The 26501-nt window shown below is 37.2% G+C and overlaps 1 long non-coding RNA gene across 1 annotated transcript in view; it reads right to left on the bottom strand.

Annotated features, from left to right (window-relative positions):
* Positions 1-25177, bottom strand: part of LOC141373484 (uncharacterized) — a 909297-nt gene extending 884120 nt beyond the window's left edge. The window contains exon 1 of the long non-coding RNA XR_012379545.1: positions 25085-25177. This is a non-coding gene — a long non-coding RNA (uncharacterized lncRNA). The remainder of the gene's footprint in view (positions 1-25084) is intronic.
* Between the last annotated feature and the right edge of the window lie 1324 nt (positions 25178-26501).

The following is a 26501-nucleotide window of genomic DNA, read 5'->3' as shown; positions in this document are numbered from 1 at the left end:
AAGGTAAATAATTTGCCCAAGAATACTCAGGGAATCAAAGGCAGTGTTAGGAACCAAACCCAGGCATTTGTACTCCAGAGTACTAAATCACTATGCTGTGATTTTAGTTTGTTCAATATCTCTGTCACATATCTTTAAATAACAATGAAGTTTTTACAACAAAATAACTCTTAATAGTTTCATATTATTGTTTGTTAGGAATATATAACATTATTTACTCAGCTCTCTCTTTGGTCAACAGTTAGATTGTTTTCCATTTTTGAAAAATGCTATGATAAACAAACCTGCATGAATTTTTATCTTTGCAAGCACACCTCCAGGAAAACTCAGTTCTTAGCAGTGAAATGACTGGATCAAAGGATATGCATATTTTTAAGGATTTTGACATATGCTATCATAAATCACTCTCCAGAAAGATTGTCTCAAATTGCATTGCACCATCAGAGACTGAGATGATCAATATCCCTAAGCACCAGAAATGATCATCTTTTCTTTATCTTTGATAGTTGCTAATCTCAGTATAACTCACTGTAGTTTAATTTTGGAATTTTTGATTGTTAATCAAAAAAGTTGAATTTTTTCATGTATAATGTTAATTATATCTCCTTTTTTAGGAATTAAGTGATCCCATTGTTATTTATTTGCAGTAATGTTTGTAGAGTACAGTTATCATCCCTTTATAATACTTACTGAAAATATTTCCCTAGAGATTTAATTTTATATTTTTTAGATGTAGAGAAGCTTTTTGAAAATTTACACAAGTACATCAGTATTTTTCTTCAGAGTATAGGCACTTGTTTGAATGGTTAGAAAACCTTTCTCTAATCTCAACAGTATATAATTGTTTGCTCTTACTTTGTATTGTTCCTTACAGGCTTTTAAAAAAAACTATCTGTGACTTATTTTGATGAATGAGCTGAAGTTGAAGTAGGCAGCTTGCTTTTTGTTTTTCCTCAAATAATTAGCACTTGTCATGTTTATCAAGTGACTTTTTAGCCACTAGTCATTATGATCGTAATTTTTATTCATACTATTAACCTGAATTATTGTGTTATTAACATATAATATTAATGTATGGAGCAATGTTGAAACACACAACATTAATTTAGGTGCTAATATGAATCAGCTCTTTTCCTTGAGATATTTATCTTAATTATCATGGTGTTTTTATTTGGCAACTAGAAAATATCTTGCTTTTAATTACACGAATAATGCAGACTTATTGCAGAAACACATCAAACACAGTAGAAGAAAAAAGACAGGCAATCCTTGCTATTAGGTTTTTACATTAGACCCTTCCATCTCTGTTGACTGTTGTTTTTGACATGCATTTTTCAAGACACTATACATCTTGATTTACAATCTAATTTTAAATTCAGTCATAGCAGAGTTTTTTTTCTCTACCTAGATAAATGTCTTAAAACATCAAGTATAATAAGTATATAGTTTGACACACACACAAATGCACTGCAGTCTATTCAACCAATCATAGATTTCTTACATTTTGTCATTTTCCAGTGTTGCTTTTATAAACAATAATATAGCCTTCATATATCTAAATCTTTGGGGAAGGGTACGCTTGATTTTAAGAAGAATAAAGCATATTTTTTCTTGGGAGTTCTAACACTTTTCCCCTTCATTCTGCATAGCATACCTCAACAAAATTCCTCTTCCTAAAGCATTGTTTTTAAATGGAGGAATAATTTATTTCCAGTGAGGTGCATTCATTTGAAGTGCACTGCTTTTGAGATCCTATTTACATATAAGCCTGTGTAACCACCACACAGGAGGCTCTGTCTGGCCTGTGCCACTCAGGATCTATCTATCCTCAGATTTGTCTCTCAGCTTCCCTGCCTGTTCCCCAATTTTCCTTAGCTGGAAGCCTGGAGTGCTGGGACTTAGGATGTCTTTGCTGCCCTTTGCCCCATTTCTCCGAGGAAGGAGGATCTTCCAGCACTACTTTTCTTAAAGCCCCTTACCTTTTGGATACTCCTCCAGTGCTCCATGTAGGGACATAGGGATATGTTGGCAAGGTGATGGATTCCTGCTTGGTGGCTTGCCATTTGGGGATTCTACACTATTACACCATGTCAGCTCACACACACAGTCAGTTCACAGCCTGATGGATAGTCTGTTGGTCTATCCCCTTTTTTTCCTAATTGGATAAATTTGACTTGTAACATTGTGTAAATGTAAGTTGTACGCAGTGTTATTTTTAGTAACATTTATATATTGCAATACGGTTGCCATTGTAATGATATTTATCACATTATGTACTTATGGTATAATATTGTATATATTCAATAAACTGTACATTAAATCTCTATGGTTATTTGAACACTTGAAATACATTTGTACTCTGAAACACAATTAATGTTATCCTACCACCCCCCCATCCCCTGGTAACCACCGTTTTACTGTTTATTTTTCTTTAACATGTTTGATTTTTTTTACGATTCCACATTAAGTGATATATAGTATGTGTCCTTCTCTGTCTAGCTTATTTTGTTTAGCATAATGTGCTCAAGGTCCATCAATGTTGATGAAAATGGCAGGATATCCTCCTTTCTCATGACTTTCTCATGACTTAGTAATATTCCATTTTGTATATACCATATCACTTTTATCCATTCATCCATAGATGGGCATTTGGGTTTTCCATATGTTGGCTATTTGTGAATAATGCTGCAATAAACATAGGGGTACATACATTATATCTCATCAAATTCATGTTTTCATTTATTTTCTCTATATTCCCAGAAATATAATTGTTGGATTGTATGGTAGGTCCAATTTTAATTTTGTTGAGGAACCCTCCTATTGTTTTCCGTGGTATTTGGACTAATTCACATTCCCATCAACAGTATATAAGGGCTCCCTTTTATCGCATCCTTGCCAGCACTTGTTGTCTCTTGTCTTCTTGATGATGGCCATTCTTTTTTAAAGTAAGCTCTTTTCCCAACATGGGGCTTGAACTCACAGCCCTGAGCACATGCTCTACCGAATGAGCCAGCCAGGTGACCCTTTGATGATAGCCATTCTAACAGATATGAACTGATATCACATTGTGGTTTTTATTTGCATTTCTCTAATGATTACTGATGTTTAGCATCTTCTCATTTGCCTGATGTCCATTTAGATGTCCTGGTTTATCCCTTCTTAGAAGATTCCTCATCTTTCTGTATTGGCAAAGATAAGAGAAATGGTCGCTTCCTTCTTATAAGAAAGCCACTCTCATTGTTTAGTTCATTTCAGTTTCTTTGCATCTTCAACTCTCAAATGTTTTTCAAAAACTATGATATTATAGCTTCTCAGGCTTGTTTTGGTGTTTGGTGTGAACTCTATTGTTTCTTGTAATTTTCTACATCAGAACCTAGCACAGGACTCCTAATGTTTTAACCTTGAGATATAGATATATATCCTTAACTTTGTCTATCTAGCCATATATATACATACATACATACATATATATAGCTATGGTTATAGCTTATTTCTCTATTTCTTATTTATAATGCTAGGAACAGTATATTCTCTCATTTCACTTATGATTCTTGCAGGAATTTGTTCTGTTATATGGCTCTTTTAAAAATTTTAGTTATTGAGTAAATCAGTTTTACTATGACTTCTTTCTCTCATTGTATCAATCATGTTTCTATCTTAAACTCATTTATTCTGGTATCATAATATTTACTGTGTTGCTTTTTTCTAATCTTAATTAACTTAAATATTTTATAAGCTTTAAAAATAAAAGTATGTAAATCTATAAAATTTCCCCTAGTTATACTTTTGTTTCTATCTTAGAAGTTTTGGTAAAGGTTTCTCACAGTTCTTAGTTTTAAATAGATTTTTTTTCACTGTTTTGTTCATTTTTGGATGAAATAATTATTTAGCAGAGTGGGTTTTTTTTTCATTTCCTAGTTATTGGGTATTGGGATATATACTAGTAAATAATTACATTAGTGTTTCATTGCATGTAAAGTATTTACTGCTTAGAGTTTAAGTTTTCTTTACTGAGTAGAATATGATCAGTGTTACTCCTAAATATTCTGAAGGCAACTGATAAGCATGTTTAGTTTTGTTTATAAGACATAGATTTGAATATTTACCAACTAAATCAAGTCTGGTAATTTATTCAAATTCTCTCTATTTTTATTCTTATATACCATGTTTCTCAATGAAAGGAAATTATTATAAGCATAACCTGGTGACCAGGTGATTTAGAGAGCAGAGGAAATGGAGGTGAAGCTAACATTCAGACACCTGACAGAGAATAGGATAGAATACTAAACAAGAGTTGTAGTGATGGAAAGGTGATTCAAGCAGTCGATAAACTATCAAACTCAAAAGATAAAATTTTGACCTTATATTGATATATACTTTACCATTTCAAAGTTATTTTGTATGCATTTTCTCCTGTATTTAGAAGAACTAAGTGTTTGGTTAATATAGTTTCTTTTTTTAAAGATTTTTATTTATTTGCTTATTTTAGAAAGAGAGAGAGAGAGCAGGGGATAGGGGCAGAGGGAGAGACAGTCTTAAGCAGACTCTTCGCCGAGCATAGAGTTCAACATGGGGCTTGATCCCATGACCTTGAGATCATGACCTGAGATGAAACCAAGAGTCAGATGCTTAACCAACTGCACCATCCAGGTCCCCCTGGTTATTATAGTTTCAAATTCATAGATGTGGAAACTTACAGAAATTAAGCAGTTTTCGATATCACACAACTTTTAAGTGGCAGAGCCAAGGACTAAACTAAATTTTTCTAACCATTAATTGTCTTTCCACAATTTTGGAATTGTCTACATAGTTTAAAAGGTCTTGTTACTAAATGAATTGGAAAAAAATTAAAAAGGTGTAGAAGGCTAGAGGTTGGGTTAATTCAGTAGCTCTTCCAGGATCCAGGTTATTTTCATTTTCCCCCTCATCATTCCCAGCAAAGTTGACTTCTGTTCTTAGGCTTATCACCTTACATCCTCAAGATAGCTTCATGGCTACAAGCATCACATCCTCATAACATCTAAATAAGCCCCTTTCCCCAATAAAAGCTGTCTCCCTTCCTCGTGCCACCTTTTAAGAATGAAGAAACCTTCCTAGAATACTCCTCAGTGGCCAGAATTGCATAGCATGCCCAATCCTAACTAATTATGGGCAAGTAAAATGAAATTACTGTCATTAATTTATACTTACCAAGGTTTAGACCGTGGGACATTAGAGGCTGACTTCTGATCCCAAAGAAAAGAAACAGAAAAGAAAAAAAAGTATACATTTCTATTGTCAAGAGTAAGGCAGAGGAGTGGCTTTGGGTAGATGACAAACAGTGTCTGTGGCACAGATACAAAGATTGGAGATAAAGTGAGAGGATGAGCCAAAAACTATTACAGACCACACATCTGGGGAAATGAGAAAATAGATTATTATTGAGAGAAATATGAAAGAACAAAGAGATGTCAGTCTTGACAGAAAGATGATAGCTTTGGTTTGGCACAAGTTGGTCAGAGATGGGATTTTTAAAAGGAATTGCAGGTGCATAGTTACAAAGATTTGAAGCACACAGCAGCAGTCAGAATACAATATTGAATCTTGAAAACTTCTTTATAGATACGTTTGTCAATGCCATGGAAGTAAGATTACAGAGAATGACACTGGAAAAGAACAAAGACTAAGCATTAGGGATTATCCCTAATTAAGACTACAAAGACTGAATAAATGAAAAAGATAAGGGTGAAAACAGAGTAGATATTATTTTTAAAAAGCCGATGCCCCTCTATCGCAAACATAGACTACCAGACTCATCATTGAATTATTAACATCCTCCATCGTTTTTCTTCTCTATAAGCAAATATTTAAAAATTTTTAGGTGTTCCATCTTGTGGCTCTACATCATTTATTTAATCATTCCTCTGTTTTGGGATATTTACTTACTTACAGTTATGTTTTTTTACATCTGCTCCTTTAATCTAGTTTCAGTTTTCCACCTCAGAGTCTGAGCCAAGAGGTATATAGTCCCAGAGCAAAAAAATAAAGATATTTTTAGCAAGACAATTGCCTTGAAAACAATGATTAATATAGAGAAAAACTGCTTGAAATTCCTTTGGTATATGATGAAATAAGCTTGATCTACTGAGACCATATATTCTCTCACTCAGTTCAGAGTGATACATTTACACTCACTAAAGCTTAACCACAAGGTTGGATTCAGGAAGGAGAATGTGTTGTAAAGAAAATAAAAGTAAAATCTTATCCTTCTTGTTCTGAAGTATTGTGCAAAGAAAAGAAGACAATGGAAGAAAAAGTAGTTGATCAGATGGGTTTCCCAATATTCCTTATTAGATTTAAACCCACAGAGGTCAAAATGAGTCATATTGATTGAAAAAAATGGGGGGCTCAGGAGGCAACGCTTCTTCATTTGGTCCTGTACAAATATGAAGGAACCCTGAATAACGGATAAACTTTTTACTCAGAGAGAGAGGATTCTTGTTTGCTTTCCTAAGCTTCCCTTAATTCCTATGTGGCCTGGACACTGTGGCAGGGGCAAGGTAACCTTATGACATAAGCTGAAAATGGACTAATAATATGGTAGGTTGTGTGACAGAGAAAGTGACATAAAATTGGAAATATCTAGAACCTGAACTAGATCTGAACAATTGAGTTAGCAGAGAGATCATTAGGCTTTAATTGAAATCCCAAGGGACTGATTTACATTTTATCAACTAAAGATATCAGCAATAAGTGCCAGAAAAAAATGCCAATGGAAATTTTGATTGCTGTCTCCAAAGTGGCCACTGTCTATTTCTTTTCTATATCTATTTCTTTTCTCCCTGTATATGCGATTACTTTGTTAAAAAGTAGAGTATATGACTATTCCCTTTGAATCTGGATTTTCCTCTGGGAACTTGTTTCACCAATAGAACGTGGTAAAAGTAATGCTCTAGGATTTCTGAGGCTACATCATTAGGGGCTTTGAAGCTTTCAACTAGGTCTCTTGGAACTTCAGGTACCACATTTTGAGAAGTACAAGGCACATAGAGACGGTTACCTGTGGACTTTCTGTCTCACAGCCTAAGGTGAACCTCATCCATGGACAGAATCAACTGTCAGCCATGTGAGTAAGCCATCTTGGACATACATTCCAGATGAGACTTTAGATGGTCCCAGCACTGTAGCTGCAATCCTGAGAGACCTGAGGATAGAACCAATCTACCCACAAAACTAAGAAAGAGACTATCAATCTTTATTTTAAGTCGCTAAGTTTTGGGGTGGTTTGTAACATAGCAAAAGATAACCAGGGCAGATGAGATCAGTCCAAACATCCCAACAGAGGCCTCAAGAGCTAAGCTCAAACTGGATCTTGGGGATGGCATTTTGGTATGAGGACTCTTTCACCATATAGGCAAGAGGTCATGAAACCATTTTCCCAAATGCATTTTTAATAGAGCAGGATTAGGGGACAGGCATAAGGAAAACTGAATATTTTTCCCCAGATACTAGACATTACCTGAAATAATTTTGAAATTACCATATTAGGTTAAATACTAATGAAGATTAAATATAGTAAGTGGAAGCACTGATGAGGAAGAAGAGATCATGTACAGGCATATAAAGAAAATGTATTTTATATAGGTTGCACTGTAATCAAATAGAACAGGAATCAGTCCATTGCAACCTGTTTTTTGTAGATAAAGTTTTACTGGAACACAGCCATGCCCGTTTGTTTAGGTATCTTCTGGAACTGTCTTAGAGCTATTAACAGTTGCAGCAGAAACTGGGCTGCAAATTCTAAAGTATTTACTCTCTGGCACGTTAAAGGAAAAGTGTACTGACCTCTATATAAAATGAAAATTGGAGCCGCAATTCACACACAGATTTTAAATAATTTTTGCAATTATATTTTCAGGGTAAATTTCTAGATGGAGAATTGCTAGGCCACAGAGTTTGTGTAACATTAAAGTCTTTCATATATTTTGGTTCTAATTTATCTCCAGAAAAATGGTGTCAGTTACATATAATTGTATCAATATGAGATGGCTAAGTTCTCTATATCCTCATCAGTCTCATAAAATTTAACTTTTGAGTCATATAAAAAAGGAGGAGGAGGAGATAAAGCTCTTCTATGCAAATCTTTATCATTATTTAGGATACTTCCTACAAGCAAAATACAGGGTCAAGGGACAGTGTATTAAAAGTGTACTAGGTCCCTTTTTATATATTGCCAAATTAATTTCCAGAAGAATTATACCAATTTATGCTCCTCTTTATAATGTATGAAATTGATGTATTTCACTTAACTAATAAATACATTAGATAAATGGACATATTTATTTCATGTAGTAGTGTCAATTGAGTTGTTCACATGTCAGGCAAAAACTGTATCCCATATTGGTTTTTGTTCACCCTTTATTCCTCAGTAAATCTCAATATTTCCTATACGGTTATTAATCATGTTGATTTATATAAAAGTTCTCTTATGGTTTTCTGGCCAGCTTTTCTTTGTTTTCCTAATTGTGTTTTCATATATAACACAAATTCAAGAAATACATTTTTAAAAATATGCATATGCATCTATTGCTGGACTTACTATTCCATTTCTGTGTTGATCTACGTCTATACTAGTACTAATCAGAAATAGATATTATAGATTATTATATGTTTTGGCATCTGGTAAGGCTTACATTTATTCTTTTTTAAGTTTTGTGTTATTCGGATGCCTTTTCTCTTTCAGATTATTTTAGAAACACGCTGTCAAAGTCCATAAAAATCTTTTTGAGATTTGCATGGAGATTGACTTGGTATGTTTGCAATTTTATCCAATTTTCTACTGAGATGTTTGTCACAAAAAATATTTTGATTACAAATTAAATAATTATTAATATTTGTGAGAATTATAACTACCTTTTAATTTTTAAAAGTTTTTTGACACAAAGTTTTTATCTTGATTAGTTCATTATATTGATCTTTTAAATTGTGTATTTTTTCCTTTGTTGACATATTTTACTTTCTTGACATATTTCAGATGGCAAATACTCTACTGCATAAGTGGTTAAATAAAAGTTTTACCTTCAGAGAAAGAAAAATGATTGTTTTCTATAATATAAATATAAACCATAATGAAAATATTAACTAAAAATAAAAACTATAATACAATCTGTTGGGATTTTTTAAATAGTGAGGCTAGGTTGGGTATAAATAGAGTATTTTGAGGAATTCAAAGAGTGCACATAAATAAATTTGATAGGGAAGAATTGTTTTAGGTCCAGACTTCATGGCACTCAGACCCCATTGGTATCTGACACTGAGTCTGGGGTTCATGAATTCATGGTGTTTCTGACTCATTTATATATCAACCCAGTTGTATCCAGGAGAATAGAAGCAGGCTCTCATTCTCAGTCCTACTGTGAGTTTTTTATCTGTAGGTTATGTCTAAAGATCCTGGTCTCTCTTAAGTATCAGCTGCCATATATTTCTTTCTACTGTATCAGATATTTCTATGGCCTCTTTAGTTGACATGGTTATCTTACTATATAAAAATTACTTTGATTTGAGATATAGATTATCCGTTGCCTCTTCTTAGTCTGAATATAGACTTGTGTGTGTCACTTCAGAAGCCAGGAGGAATGGGGCAATCTAACAGTAGGATGCTATGAAACTCAGAGTAAATCTGAGCACTGCTAATGGAAATACAATAGCGGTAACAGGGCCTTCAGTAGGCCTGTAGAGATTAAGCTATCAACCAGCAAATGCTCATCTTAATTCTCCTTAAGATTGGTCTGCCAGTGCAGCTGATATCAAGATTCCTAAAAACTTCTGTGAAGACAACTAAAAGTTAATATTAGCCTTTGCAGTAAACAAAATACAACAAAGCAAAATACAACAAGCTATGCAGCTTGAGATGCAAGGACCTAGGGCCATCAACCCAGGTTGCTTTTTTTTTTTTTTTAACATTCTTCTCCCATCCCTACCAAGGATGAAAGGCAGCCATATTTTTTTCTATTTTTAATTTATTTTTAAATTAGCTCTTTAATCCATTTTGAGTTTATTTTTTTTATTTTTTTTAAGATTTTATTTATTTGACAGAGACAGACAGAGCAAGAGAGGGAACACAAGCAGGGGGAGTGGGAGAGGGAGAAGCAGGCTCCCCGCTGAGCAGGGAGCCCGATGTGGGGCTCGATCCCAGGATCCTGGGATCATGACCTGAACCGAAGGCAGACGCTTAATGACTGAGCCACCCAGGCGCCCCAATTTTGAGTTTATTTTTGTATATGGTGTTAGACAGCGGTCCAGTTTCATTCTTCTACATGTAGCTGTCCAGCTTTCCCAGCACCATTTATTGAAGAAACTGTCTTTCCCCATTGAATATTCCTTCCTCCCGTCTACAGCCATACCACCCTGAATGCACCCAATCTCATCTGAATATTCTTGCCTCCTTTGTGATAGATTGACTGTATAATTATGGTTTTATTTCTGGGCTCTGTTCTGTTCCATTGTTCTATGTGTCTATTTTTTGTCCCAGTACTATACTGTTTTATTATAGATCTCTCATATATCTTGAAATCTAGTATTGTGAAACCTCCAGCTTTGTTATTCATTCTCAGAACTTCTTTGGCTATTTGGGGTTTTCTGTGGTTCTATGAAATTTTAGTATTATTTGTTCTAGTTTTGTGAAAAATGCTGTTGGTATTTTGAAAGGGATTGCACCGAATCTGTAGATTGCTTTGGGTAATATGGACATTTTAAGAATGTTAATTCTTACAATTCATGAGCATGGGATATCTTTATATTTGTGCCACCTTCAATTTCTTTCATCAGTGTTTTATTGTTTTTGGAATACAGGTCTTTCCCTTCTTGGTTAAGTTAATTCCTAAGTATTTTAGTGTTTTTTGGTGCAATTGTAAATGTTTTCTTAATTCCCCTTTCTGCGACTTCACTTGGTGCAATTCGGTACGTTTGGGGCAATGTAAATGTTTTCTTAATTTCTCTTTCTGCTACTTCATTATTAGTGTATAGAAATGCAATGGATTTCTGTATTTTGATTTTTGTATCCTGTGACCTTTCTGAGTTCATTTATCAGTTCTAGTAGTTTTTTTGGTGGAGGCTTCAGTGTTTTCTATGTATAGTATCCTGTCATCTGCAAATAATGGCAACTTCTTTGCCAATATGGATGCCTCTTATTTATTTTTCTTGTCTGATTGCCGTGGCTAGGAATTCCAGTACTATGCTGAACAAAAGTGGTGAGAGTGGACATTCTTGATACTAAACCAAATACAGACACCACAAAACAAACAAACAAGCAAACTATTGGGCAGTATCTATCCCTGGTGAACATAGATACAAAAATTCTCTACAAAATATTAGCAACCTGTATACAACAATATGTCAAAAAGATCATTCACCACGATCACTTGGGATTTATTCTGGGGATGCAAGTATGGTTCAACATTCACAAATCAATCAACATCATACACCACATCAACAAAACAAAGGATAAAAATCATATCTCAATAAATGCAGAAAAAACATATGACAAGATTCAACATCCATTCATGATAAACTCTCAACAAAGTAGGGTTAGAGGGAACATACCTCAATATAATAAAGGCCATGCGTGAAAAACCCACAGCTAACAACATACTCAATGGTGAAACACTGAGAGCTTTCCCTCCATGGTAAGGAAAGGCAGCCATCTTTGATGATGATCTTGGCACCATCCTATAGTCCCGAAATGTAAAAACAACTTTGCCCAGGATGCCAGAATTATTTGACTCTCTGCTATAACTGTTATGTTACAATCCACATAGCCTTTGAGCATTTAAAAAGCTTATTGGAGAAAATGGAGCCTCAGTACTTTCCCTAATTTTAGGTAAAAATTAATGTCTTCCTCTGGCTCCAAGCTGGACGTTTAATGTTCTTATTTTGGAAATATCAGAACATGTGCAGTGTCCCAAATGGCCCTGGCCTTCACTTTGCTACCACCTTTGCTCTGATGTCTCCTACCATAGCTTTCTTCTCTCGCTATTGTTCTAATTCATATTTCAGTTTGCCTATGTCCTCATTCCCTTAACTTTCTCTCAGATTTGGATTCCAAGTTATTTTAGCTCTAGTTTTGCAGTCTTCCCAGGCATAGCACACCGCTATGAGTATCATCTTTTTTAACTAACTAATGAACTTGATAGTGGAGGTACAGACATTAAACAGTCTTATTTTTCTCCAAAGATTATTCCCAACTGTGCTGTGAAAGTATTTTCTTCCTACTAGCAAATATATATCCTAATAATATTTTGGGGAGATTTGGTAACTACCTTATCACTTAGTCAAAGTCAGTCCCCTTCAGTTTAAACCTAAAACCACATGTCTGCATCAAAGCTGGTTCTTTTCCATTGCTAGCCACAGTTGTGACTCAGAAGCCCTGAAATGGGGAGAGGTTGTGGCCCAACTCTGTCGTACAACCATTCAACAATATTAATTGAGTAATTATTGTATGCAAGGATCGTATCTAGGCAATTAGAATTCATCAGTTACTCTTAGAGCAGGGCCTGTTAATAATTTGTGGGGCCCAGTGCAAAATGAAAATGCAGGGCTCTGTCCAGGGACTCTCTGTCTCATGAGTCCACTGCACCAACTCCTCAGAGATAGGTAGACCAAGGGCTTTAAAATTCTGCTGAGAGGGGCTCCTGAGTGGCTAAGTTAGTTAAGCATCTGGCTCTTGATTTTGGCTCAGGTCATGATCTCAGAGTTATGAGATCGAGCCCTGCATCAGGCTCCATGCTGACTGTGGAACCTGCTTAAGATTTCCTCTACCCTTCCCCTCTTCTCTCCCTCTCTTAAAAAAATACACTTAGAAATGTCCTCAGTACCTGGACTGGGAGGTGGGAAGCCCCACATTTGTTCAATGAATGTATCTTACATTGCCAGCCCAAGGCAAGAACCTCTGCTGGCTCACCTAGATATTCTGCTAGTCTTGCATCTGAACCCTCCTGATACCCAGGTCCCTGTTGGGCTGGAGGGCAATGGTGAAACACAGGCTTCTGTGCCACCACCACTCCCCCAGGGTACAGGAAGGCCAGGCAGTGCCAAGAATGCCAGAGACTAGGAAACAGGCAGCCTTAAAACTTACTCTGGAGGCAGTAGGTAACAGGAGTCAGGGCAGCACGTTAGGTTAAGAACATGAACTCTAGAGACAGACTACCTGGAACTGGAATATGAGCACTTACATACCAAATGAGTAGCCATGGGTAAGTCATAGAACCCTTCTCAGTGTAACAAAAGGATGAAAATAATATTTCCAAATTATAATGTTACAACATTGTTGTGAGAACAAAATGAGCTCATATACAAAGGGCTTAGTATAGCACCTAGAATCAAATAGATGCTATACAAATGTTATTGCCTTATGATTATTACCTTTATTATTGTTTGCCACCTACCATATATTGCCTTGTGTCATTGTGACTTGCCAACATTTAATTATCTTAAGCTTCTTGAAGCTTAAAATGTCTCATTTTCATTTCAATAATTATAACAAATCCATCTATTCAACACATGTTTATTGGGAACTACATTAGGCACTGGAGAAACAATGATGAGCAAGATAGACATTATCTCTACTACCTGGAGCTTATAGTCCAGGAGAAATTTGTTTAAACAAGTAAGTATAATTAGTCTAATCAGTGTTAATAACTATAATAGGAAACACAACATACTGTGAGGATACATAACAGTGGAATCCAGACAAGGGGTTACTACCTACTTTGAGACTCTATTTACTCAAAAATATTGTTGAATGGTTGTATACCAGAATCAGGTCACAACTTCTTCCATTTCAGAGCTTCTAAATCATAACTGATTAGCAATGGAAAAGAGACATTTTCGATATAGATATGCATTTCAGGACTCATATAAAAAGTGGTATTTATACCAAAATGGGTAGGATTTGGAAAGGCAAATAGGAGAATAGAGTAGAGGTTGACTTGGGAAAGAGTAGTCCAGGAAGAAAGGAGATAAAATTTTAGAGGTGTGGGGAAACATGGAATATTGGGTAAGACAGCCATCTTTAATAACGATCTTGGCACCATTCTATAGTCCCCAAATGTAAAAACAACTTTGTAATACCATGTAATTGAAGTCAAGTCAAGAACACCCTTGGGGTGCCTGGGTGACTCAGTCAAATGTCTGACTCTTGATTTTGGCTCAGGTCATGATTTTGGGGTTGTGGTATTGAGCACTGTGTCAGGCTCTGCACTAGGCATGGAGCCCACTTAAGATTCTCTCTCTCTCTCTCCCTCTGCCCCTCATTGCTTTCCACGCCCACTACTCATGCACATATGTGTGCTCTCTCAAAAAAAAAAAAAAACTTATGAGACATTTTAGTGGGTTTAGACTATAAGTTAAAGAAAGACACTATTGAATGATTCAACAAAGGAATAAAAGAATCATATTTGCATCACAAAAGGATCATTCTCTCCTCTTTGTGAAAAAAAATGAACTGAAGAGATGCAGGACTATAGGTAGAGACAAGGACTAAGAATTAGTAATCTAGTCAGTGGAATTGGGCTGTAAGGATAATTATAGCTAGAATGAAAAAGGAGGGATTGATTAAAGTTAAGTAGTAGAATCGATAGGAATTCTTGATTAACTGGATAGGATTATTGAGGGAAAGTAAAGACTCCAGGATTACATCTGGGTTTCTGTTGGTGGTGACAATTACTGAAATAAGCACAGAGAGGAAAGTTTGGGGGTGGCTAGTTGGGAGCTCAGAGTAAATGGCAATGGTTCTGTTATCTCTGAGTGGTAATGTCCTGTAGGGAATTTGTTGTAAAAACTTAACAGTATATAACCATCTCATGTACATGATATTATCTGATTTCCAGAGTCCTCAGAAATAAGACTGACATGACATTTTAGGAACTAAACTGAAATCTAGGCAAATGAGATAATCATCCATGTTCACCCAGAAAGTAAAGGGGATGGGCAGGAAAGAAACTGCCCCCTATTTCTTGTCTAATGCTCTTTGCTCTGTGGCTTATGATCTCCCAGAAGGCACTACGCAAGAGCTTGCCGAATGGGTGAATTTTAATTCTTCATATAGAATACAGTAGACTATTTTACCTCATATATTGTACAAGGTTATTTGTAGATATTGAAGGATGAAGTGAGCAGACCATGAAAAATGAGAAAAATTATAAAGGACCTGAAAATAAAACTTCTACTTCATTGGAAAGGCACCTCCATTATTTGGCTTTCAGCACATTTAATTCTTTAAGAATGTGTGTCAGTGCAAAATGATGTCAAATTGCATTTTTCCCCATGCTGTTGATGGAATGCTGCTTTTTAAAGTGCTGATTACACATTAATCAACGTTATGTAAAATAAATTGTGGGAGGTGGTCAAAGAAAAGCAGAAATAATATTTCCTGAGTGGTTGCCCTCAGTATCATCACAAAAATGACATCTCATATAAGGTTAGAACAAGGAGCACATTTACAGAATAAATTGTAAACAAGATTAAAGGAAATAGCAGTGAAGAAAAATAGGGGGGGTTATGACACAAGGAAGAGAAAAATGTTGGACAAAAAGTGAAAAATTATAAATGGTGGCGCATAAACATTGCAGTTTAGGACAGGGAAACAATCTGAATATAGAGAAACAAGATTGGAAGATGGTTGGAGAAATAAATCCCAGGCAAGGACAGGAGAGGGCTATGTGATTGAAAAATGTCAGTCTGACGTCCTTCTAGAAGAAGTCGGTCCCTCCCAGGACCTGACACTGTGCTGAAGTGGACATGGCCAGAGCAGCTGTGACAGCTCTTCTGGTTTCCATCATTCCCAGTACCATCTTCTAAGCCTTGTTAATTGCATGTCTACAAGAATATTTTCTCTTTTGAGGTAAAAAGAGAGTTCAAACTCTGTCAATGTTAACTTAAAATCTTGTTTGTAGTTCTTGTGTCTTTAGACTATGATCTAGATTAATCTAAGGCCCAATTACTAGAATACAGATGTGTGATCTGAATGAGGGAATTATCAATCTTAGGACTGTCATTGACTTTATCTATGTGATTAGCTTTGAAAATAGCTCCTTGCTAGGTCTCTGAAAGGCAGGAGAAAAGAAGGAAGACTTTTTACCTGAAAACTGGCAGTCCTTGGCTCTTGCTAATCACAAAGACTCCAAAGATGTCATCATGCCCTCAAAAGGAAGGAACAAGATGTTCTCCAAAACCTGAGGATATGATTTCCACAGAGCCCTTTCAGATTCTGAGCCCCAGTTACTAGTCACTTTGCCCTTTCTGGGGATCCAGATATAGTGGAGGGACATCAAGTCCAGGAAATAGATGACAAGAGCTATTTTTATCTGTGGCTGGAAAATTCTGATTCTAAGGAGCTCCTTGATTTCACATTGATAAAATACAAAATGATCTGTGCATGCAGTGTGAATAGAGAATACAATATTAGTGCAAATTCACATAAATACTTTAAAATGGTTCTCAAACTTAACTGTGTGTCAGAGTCATCTGGAAAGTTTGTTAAAACATTGCTGGGCCCCACCTCCAAAATGTCTTAATCAGCAGGTCAAAAGGTAAGGCCTGAAAATTTGTATTTCTAACAAATTCCACGGTGATGCTGATGCATCTCAAAGGACTACCTTTGAGAACCACTCCTCAGTATCATACAGTGATGAGTGGCAGTGCCAGGACTGAAGCTGGCTTAACCTCACAGCCAGCACAGACCTCGCTCCATGGCAGTATGCCCCTTCCCCCTGCATGCTACATGGTCTGTGCATTCATCAATCTATGTGTTCATCTGTCCCAGCATTTCCTAGTTTGGCTTAATTAAGCTATTATTCAACAAGACAGAGGAGGTCCTGTGACCTCTAGCCAATTCTGTCTGCTTCATTTTCAGCATCACAGTCTTCAAATAAACCACATACACATGTATGCACACTATTTAAACTGGCTAAGCTCTGCCAGTGGATTACTCTTAAACTGCCCGACCTATGGGGTCAGATAAGTTCAAAGGTGCAGAGTAACAGAATATGGTCTACCCCTTTGGGTACTCTTGATCTACCCACCGTAACCCATACTCAGGAACATGTGAAAAGCAAAAAGTCATCACACATGGTCATTTCCATGAACCACCCTGAGCATGATTCAACCCCATCGGCCCTGTTACTCTGCACTCTCAACTTTCATATTTCAGCTCCCTTTAATCTCTGTACTTTTGCCCTCACCTATGCTCATTCTTGTATGTCACCTATTCAGAAAGTGGTTCTTTTGATTTTTAGTTTTTGAGGTAACCTACTTTTCAAACAGGATTTTTGACGTTTACCTTCTGGAGCCACCCACTCCCATGTGGGTAACAAACCTAATGACAAACAGGGTGCTGCTGGCTACCCACCTGTCACACCTGTCCTTCTGCAGATGGGTGCTGGCTATAGAGGAGGGTCAGAGAGAAACGGCACGTTGTGCCCACAGACAAGACACTAGTGCTAAAAGACAAGACTCCTTTGAGAATGCAGCTTCAACCCCGTTGCTTTCACTCTTGTTACCAAACTGAAACCAAATGGGATACCCAGGTAAATCTAAAGTTTTGAAGCCACTCCGTATTTACCTCTTGAGGGACGCTTTCTAAAGCATCACAGCCCCAAAATCTGCCATGTGAATTTCTGATAAGGACTGCAGTAGCTGTGAAGTGTGAGCTCTTGCCAAGCCCTGGCTAGAGCACTTCACTTGTATTACGTCATTTAAGAACTGCAATGCCTTTATCAGAGGAGTATTCCACCCCCCCCCCCACATTTCACATGTGAGGAAGTTAAGACTTAGATGTTAAGTAACCCGTCCAAAGTTACCCCTGTAATCAGGGTCACAGCTAGTATTTCAGCCCCATCCGTCAGATGCCAGGCATCACACAAGCCAGGGTGTGAGGTCTGGTTTCCTGTGGCACAGACAGCCAGTCACATGGCACTTCCACAGTTTTTGATTGACAGATTGGAGATGAATATCTTATGAACACATGTACCTCTATTCAACATGGACATGTGGTACAACAGTTGGGTTTCCAGCCAGCTGTGTGCAAGGATCCATTGCAGTGCAGAGGTGAGGAAAGGAAACCATGGAACTTGGTCCCTACCTGAGGAAAATGTGTATATGCAAATAAGCTGTTGCAGAAGTGGATGGAAGAACCTATGACTAAGAGGCCAAATGTACGCAAAGCAAACTGTAAAATATGTATTTTAGCTAAAACTGAGAACTAAAAAAAGAGGCTAAGTAGGCTAAATAGTATAAAGGAAGATCTTCCAAAATCAGTGGCAGAGCTGCCCCCAGCTCAAATGGTGACAGACTGACTGCCTAATGTCCTAGGGACTTAGGCATGTATCTGTTGCACTGGGGGTATTTACAATGCCCTCTCATTTTAATATTTATTTAGAAGTTAATTACTGTCACTGTCAGCTCTTTTATCTCAACAGCAATTCAAAGAAATGTATTCAGGCATTATGTGACTTGTAAGTAAGATTAACAAGAAAGTTCAGAGGAGTGTAATAATCAAGGGATTTGGCTGTTAATAAAGAACTTAATGAAAAACAAATGAGTTAACACCACATTGAATCTGAATTTGGCTAAAGCAAATTCCAGAATTACATACAATACGCTTTCTTAAGCATATGTCATTGTACACCTAGAATCAAAAACTAACGACCAGTGACCACATTCATGTGTCAATGGGCAATGAGAATACCGACTTTGAGGATTATTTTAGACTCAAAACCCAGGGCTTTGCCTGTATTACTTAAACCTTTAAGTCAACACAAATGTGCTTTCAGGTGGGTTTCATTGGATGTATTATCTGCATTATGCCCTCATGCACACAGACACACACACACATACAAACTGACACTCTACCGATGAGTTGATAGAGTATATTACTCTTGCTCTACAGATGGCTAAAGGGATTAAGCAAGTATTGTTGCTGCAGCATGAGGCTGAGCCTTTGTATTCATTTATAAAGTTAGGGAAGTCACTGAAGAGAAAGAAAAATCATGCAACTGGAATGGAGAAGAAAAGCTCCAATTATAGTTCCAGAATTGGCTTGCCACCTTTAGTGTTAACAGAGTGTGCACGTTTCTCAGAAGTGACACCTGCATTGTCTATTGGGAAACATTTAATCCCTGAAGTTGCATTAAGGAGGCTGGTGAGCATACAAGTGAATAGAAATGATGTCAGTTCTTTCTGATAGAAGAAGCTGCACTAATTTAAATAGGAGCACATCAGAGGGTTCTCTGGACCCCTCTTAATTTGATTTCAGTTACAATGTACCATTCTGCCCCTGAAGAATACCTGGAAATTGCATAAACATGACTCTTTGAATGTAGGTATAGTTCTGATGTTCCCACTGCCCTTTGTATATGCCTCTATCCATGATTTGATTAGCTTGTCTCTCTTCTTCCAGAAGGGAAGGCATTTTGTTTTATTTAACATAGTATGGCCACTGACCAAAGTGTGCTGAATGCATATGGTTGGCACCTGGGGAATGTTTGTGTCATGAATGGCAGTACAGTTACAAAAATACCTCTTTGTCTCAGGGTCACATCCCACAGCTTCACCTACGATAGACCACAGCTGAGAGGCCATAAAAAGTTACTCTGAACAGTTAGAATCGAGGTGACGGTGAGGCCAGTGATTAAAATCTGTGCTTTACCTGAAGGAAATTCTCTTGAGCCTCCCCATAATATCCAACATCCTGTTCTTATTTCTGTCCCTGGTAATCATTGCAGTGCCTGAACATAGTTGGTGGACAATATATGAGTGTTGCACCAAGACAGCATTTTATATATATTGAGAGATTTCAACTGGAAAATGTTGAATGTGCTTAATGTGTGGGCACTTAAAAACATAAGTTCTGGTAATCTGATAAAGCATTTCATGGTACTAGCTGATTCTCTTGTGATTTAAACAAAGAAACAAACAAACAAAAAAGAGTTTTCATATTGACTACTTCCAGGCAGCATCATTTTTTTTTTTTTTTTTTTTTTTTGGTCCCAATCAGGAGAAGACCTGGGTTGCTCAGCCTGCTGCTGAGTTTGGTATGAGAGTATAAAGTCAAGACAGATGCAGATGCTAACAGGATGCTGACACCTTTTCAGATAACTGGCTTCATCTGTCTGCCTGTTTGTGGGGAGAACTGATTATCAGCCATGTGCAAATGCAGGGGAAGCGATCTGATCTCTGTGCTGTTTTACACCAAAGGCAGAGCCATCTCTCTATCCCACATTCACTCAGCAAGGCAGGAAATATAATTAAGCTTTCATGCATATTCCCCCAGTACCCTACATAATCATTCAATCATTAGAGAGAAAAAAAATGAGTCCGTGTCAGCAATGCTTGCTTGTTTGAAGACACTACATAAAACTGAAGAGCTCTGGGAGGCAAAAGAGGGGATGTGAGGCATGGATGTAGATAATGGATTTCTCAGGGAAGTAAAAGGGAGGCTGAAGACAATTGTGGGCAGTTATTCCACAATACATACAAAGTGTATTTAGTCAGTTAAACATAATCCAGAGAGGTTTTTAATTTAAAAAAAAAATTAACCTCAACATTGAACTGCTTAAAAGAGTACAGAGTCCTTGGCCTTGGTTGGGTGGTCAGTATTGCTAGGGTATGGTAATCACTAGTTAGCTGGACCTGGAGTGGCAAGGGACTTCACTGAGTTTATTTGTAGAAGCTGTTCACACAAAGAAACGTTACTGTACCAACAATCATAAGACCTGATTTGAATTCTAGGTTTGTTAATTATCATGTGAACTTAAGCAAATTATTTAACCACTAGAGCATCAATTTCCTCATCCATAAAATGCATGTGCTAATACCTAATCATAGTATGATTGTGTGGATCGAATCAAACAATGTATTATATTTAAAGCAACCCATAGACTGCCTAGACCGCTATAAGCCATGATTGGTTTTACCAGCCTTTTGTTGACATTCCCAGAATGTGCTCCATGAAACACTAGTTATACCAAATGTAAATATATATAGAAATACATTTAGAAAGTACTACATACTAGATCCTCTTTTTGATGGTTATAGGGCACGCTAGAATTTTAAAGGCTCTGAAAAGGCCTGAAATTAAAGCAATAACAAAAAACACCTGTGTGCCTAACCCAGCATTTTACAAATGTATTTGGCAATCTGCGCTGTGTTTCTCATATTTAATTCTTACTAATATGTCTAATTAGTCATTAATTGTGACTCTTATGTCATGGAAATGTGCCACAGATTATATTTTGGGGAAAGTCCACTTTGTCCAAATTCTTTTGTTTCCAGGTCTCTAAAGTTCCTGAATAAATAAATCTTTACCTTATACAGGTTTCCCCTGCTATCTGAAAGTAGAGCATTCCTGTGAAATCTTTCATAAGTTATAATGGCAAAAAGCAAAGAAGCAATTGCCATTAATTTTTATGGACATTTTTTGAGTGTTCCCAAACCCAAAAAATAACCTTTCTTAGGTTTTTCTGGTATCTTAGGACACATCTTGCTGACAGAATCACAAAATAAATTGAGATAAAACACACATGCTCACAGACACAGTTCGGAGCCTTGGCATCTTGAAGCTGAGATGTTGAGTGTGATTCCAGAGGAAGGAGCTGGGTGGTACCCCTCTCACTGCTCGGGCTATGAGCTGCCTCTATAACAGCTTTCTACAAAACAAATGCTGAACACGATTTTCGCTTTTAGCCTTTTTTCGTAAAAGCGAAGAGCATCTTTGAATTTCTTTCAGTTAGCAAGAACAGGTACCAATGTTGAGTCTTTCATAAAAGCAAAGTGGTGTAACATGAACTTTCAGGTTATGGCCCTTGCCATGGGGCACTTCATATCACATTGCACTGGAAGACAGACTGCTCTATAACTGCATTTCAAATCTGGCTTCATGGCTGCAATCGGCTAGGGTGCTTTAAAAATTACAGATGCTTGGGCCCCATCCCTAGAGATTCTCAAATAATTGGTATACATGGTGGACTGGGAACACTGTTTGAAACACAATAGGTAATTCCAAAATGCAGCCAAGTTTAAGAACTAGTACAAAAAAAAATCATCCCAGGGCTATTATTTCTACCACTGTTGACATATTTTTCACTCCAGTTTGAGAGTAAGCCTGCAGTCTTTCTGACAAAGCTCAAGGGTATGGTAAACATTCAGTGATTATAAACACTATTATTCATGTTTTAATTAATTCAGTTAACACGCATACTCTGGTCACAAAGTCAATAGCCATGTTCAACAGGTTTTGTCTTGCCTTTACTTCTGGCTGCTGCAGTTCTCAAAGCTCTCCTGTGTCTCTGAACTACTACTCATCTGATTGTCTTTTACCATGCAAAATAGCATATGCAGCATTCTGCCCAGTTACTTTTTTTGTATTTGTATAGCTCACTCTTCCCTCCACCTAAGCTGAGACCACGAACTTTTAAACTCAGACACCAGCTATGAAGCATGAAGCCAGAGATAGCATCACACAGGAAAGAACAAGAGCTTTTGGAGGAAGATAGACATGAGTGTAAACACTGAGTCTCCCTCTTATCAACTGTGTGCTCTTAGACATTTTCTTTAATTTCTCTGAGCTCAATTTCTTTATCTATAAAATAGGGCTGATAATATTGACCTGGAAGAGTTGTTATGAAGGGCCAGTGGGATAAAGTCCTCAAAGTTCATACACGAGGGCATAACACACGAGAGAGAATCAAACAAAGGAAGCTCTTACTACTATCCATGTTGACCATCTTGAGACCTCAGTTGATTGCACCCCCATGTGTAGTGAGCAGGAATGTTGACTCTTCAGAGGGAAATCTTGCAGAATTCCTAACTCTGGGCCCAGAGCAAAGACTTCTGGCATTTTATGCAGAGTGATTTTCCCTGAATTCATTATTTTCCTGCTACTAAAAAAAAAAAGAAGAAGAAGAAGAACTGAGGGGGAAAATTAATGTGGTCACATTAATACATGAATATGGAGAGGGGATATATTACCACTTTGGATAAGTGATGTCCTTAAATAGAAATAAATCTGATAAAATTTTACTTCCATTGGACTTGAAGGTATTTCCAGTAAATACCATTAGAAGCCAAGAGAGAGAAAACATGAAAAAGATTGGAACGCAGTATAATGAACACATTAGCAAGTTATTATTCATGCTAATGAAAACTATAAAGAAACTGCCTTTAATGACACAGAGAGACCCCAGAGCTTGTGGGGGTGCATGTGGTTACAGTATGGCCTCAGAGGTTTAGGGCTCTAGCTGGATATCTGTGCCAGACCCAAGAATGTAGTCATTTGGCATTTATACTTCATTAGTCATTACCTTCCCATCTATTAGTAGCTCATTGAATTCAATAAACATGCTCCATTTCTGTTTTGGTTGGGCCTTATTGACTTATTCCTGGACTAGCTATATGGAACTTGCTCCCTAGAATGGAACCAAAGTTGGGTGTAAAGAAGTGGCCTTATGGCCTTAGCTTCACCTGTTCTCAGTATGGCCACACAAGGTTCAGAGCAAAGGTTATCATGAAGAGAAGCAGAATGGGAAAGGAAGGCAGGAAATCACTAACCAATCTCTGGTGACACGTGTGGGGTAGTATGCCTGCATCTTTGATTGCCTGATGAGTTAGTCTCTAATATTCTGAGGCCTTTATCTGGGGACTGTGAGCCCTTCCCAAAGATACCCAGGCAGAGAGGGCAACAAGATCAGAGTCTTGGCACCACCAGCAGAAGGGTTTGTAATCAGTGATGTCCTCTTCAACAGGGTATCCAGGATCTGTAGGTATACAGAACCTCAAGAGGACTCTCCACTCAACTCCTGCTATATAATGGGTACCCTAGTCTAGTCATCAGAGAATATGCCAAATTCGCATGTCAGAAAAAAACAGTGTTAATGCTTTTTTAGCACAGTGCCTGGCAAATATTTAACACTCAATAATATTAGCTATTATTATTATTATTATTATTACTATGAAACAAAGGGAAGGAAGTATAATATCTAGTGATATAAAAAGGTCTAGTAAGATAACAAATGGTCAAATGTCATTGGCTTTAGCAATATGGAGGTCTTGGTAAACTGATAAAAGCACTTCTGGCAAAGTACACTGAGTAGTGAATGGAAGGGAAGGAAACTGGATGGAGAGTAGAAAACCTTTTTAAGAAATCGGCATGAGAAGGATCTGCAAAAGGCTAGGCTGCATCTAGGGAGGGAACACCAGGCAGTAAAATCATTTTGTTTTTTAAAAATTTTTCTCCCCTAGGATAGGGAGTTTGTGGTGATGCTGAAGTATGCATGATTCCCAGCAGTTCACCTGCACCTCCCCTACTACCTGGTCTTGTCAGCTTGAGGTCCCAGAGGCATTCATGACTTTCCTGTTGTCTAGGTACCCTCCAAAAGCAAGACCTTCTGGAAGAGTTGGATATCTCTGTTTAAATTGCTAGTCCACAGGAAAGATGCAAGAAAGGAGCAGAATGATGAGTTTCTTTCCTCTGTGTTCTTTACACGCAGTTGTGACCTGAAGCCGAAATATTAGCAGCCTTTTCTTTCTTAAGTTATGACTCATTTACTCCTCTTTCTGGAAATCCAGAGGGACTGGGTAGATCATTTGGCAGAGGCCTGATGGCCTGAGTCTGAAAAAAAGCTGTAGAGTTGCATGTAAGGCAGCTGTTCCAAGGGTGAGCAAAGAGCAGTGTTGGGTTGAGCTCCCTGCCCTGGAGAATGACAACTCTGTAGTCTCTCACTAGAATCAGGCTTTCTGGAGGCTGCCTGGTCTTTGTTTGAAGTCTTAAGTCTTAAATAGATTCCTAAGAGGGGCACCTGGGTGGCTCAGTTGCTTAACCGTCTGATTCCTTTTTTTTTAATTTTATTTTTTTAATTTTATTTTGTTATGTTAGTCACCATACAATACATTATTATTTTATTTTATTTTATTTTATTTTATTTTATTTTATTTTATTTTATTATGTTATGTTAATCACCATACATTACATCATTTGTTTTTGATGTGGTGATCCATGATCCATTGTTTTCGTATAACACCCAGTGCTCCATGCAGTACGTGCCCTCCTTAATACCCATCACCAGGCTAACCCATGCCCCCACCCCCCTCCCCTCTAAAACCCTGTTTGTTTCTCAGAGTCCATAGTCTCTCATGGTTCATCTCTCCCTCCGAGCTCCTCCCCTTCATTTTTCCCTTCCTTCTCCTAATGTCCTCCATGCTATTCCTTATGTTCCACAAATAAGTGAAACCATATGATAATTGATTGTCTCTGCTTGACTTTTTCACTTAGCATAATCTCCAATCCCATCCATGTTTATGTAAAATTTGGGTATTTATCCTTTCTGATGGCCGAGTAATATTCCATTGTATATAAGGACCACATCTTCTTTAACCATTCACCTGTTGAAGGGCATCTCAGCTCTTTCCACAGTTTGGCTGTTGTGGACATTGCTGCTATGAACATTGGGATGCATATGGCCCTTCTTTTCACTCCATCTGTGTCTTTGGGGTAAATGACCAGTAGTGCAATTGCTGGGTCATAGGGTAGCTCTATATTTAATTTTTTGAGACACCTCCACACTGTTTTCCAAAGTGATTCTTGATTTTGGCTCCGGTCATGATCTCAGGGTCCTGACCTCAAGCCCTATCTTGACCCCACATGGAGCTCAGAGTGTGGTTTTCCTTAGGGTTTATTTCCTAAAATTCTCTCCTGTAAGTGTGTTAGTGATTCTTTTCCCCTCTTGTTGGTCACATTTGCAATGTTTCCTTTTCTATTTTTTTCCAATATTTTCTTATTGACAAAACAGCTGTTGAGAGCCCCTGAGCTTTTGGGCTCAAGAGTGTATAAGTGAATCCCTGTATTCTATGATTATCCAAACCTGGCTGGTTGGCACAATGGGCAGTGCTCATTATCTAAATGATGTATCTCTGTTTTGAGAAGATAACGTGACTGAGACTTTGGAAACTTCACAGATGTTGATTAAAAAATGAACCCTATGCAAAGTTTATTCAGTTTTTAAGTTAAGATGATATGTTCTTTTAAACTCTCCTAGATCTCTACTGCCTTTAATCCCAAGTCCTCTGACATAGCAAAAAACTCTCTTACAATCAAGTCCTGACATACTTTTCTAACATCATCTTTTGAGGTTTTCTGAACCCTGTGTTCTAAGCTATAGTCATACATATTTTCTTTGCATTTGCAAATGCTATTTCCTCTGCCTAAGTGTCCCTAGTTCCACACCTAAATCTAATTGGAAATTACTCCTAATAATTTTATATATAATTCAAATATTAACTCTCTTGTAAAATTTCTAGCAAATCCCTACATAGAAATCTGATTTATACATACCTGTACCTCAGTTGTATTACATTAATTTTAATTGGCTGGTTTCATTCACTGTGGGCATCTTACATTAATATCTGATTCCAAATGTCTGAGTTTCTTGTAAATAGCAGTTAATAAATGAAATGCTTAAATTATTTATTGCTTA

Source organism: Callorhinus ursinus, unplaced genomic scaffold, assembly GCF_003265705.2.
Source record: "Callorhinus ursinus isolate GAN/ISIS: 27379988/994484 unplaced genomic scaffold, GSC_fseal_2.0 scaffold10, whole genome shotgun sequence".
Taxonomy (NCBI): Eukaryota; Metazoa; Chordata; class Mammalia; order Carnivora; family Otariidae; genus Callorhinus; species Callorhinus ursinus.
This window is presented reverse-complemented; position numbering and strand designations above follow the sequence as displayed.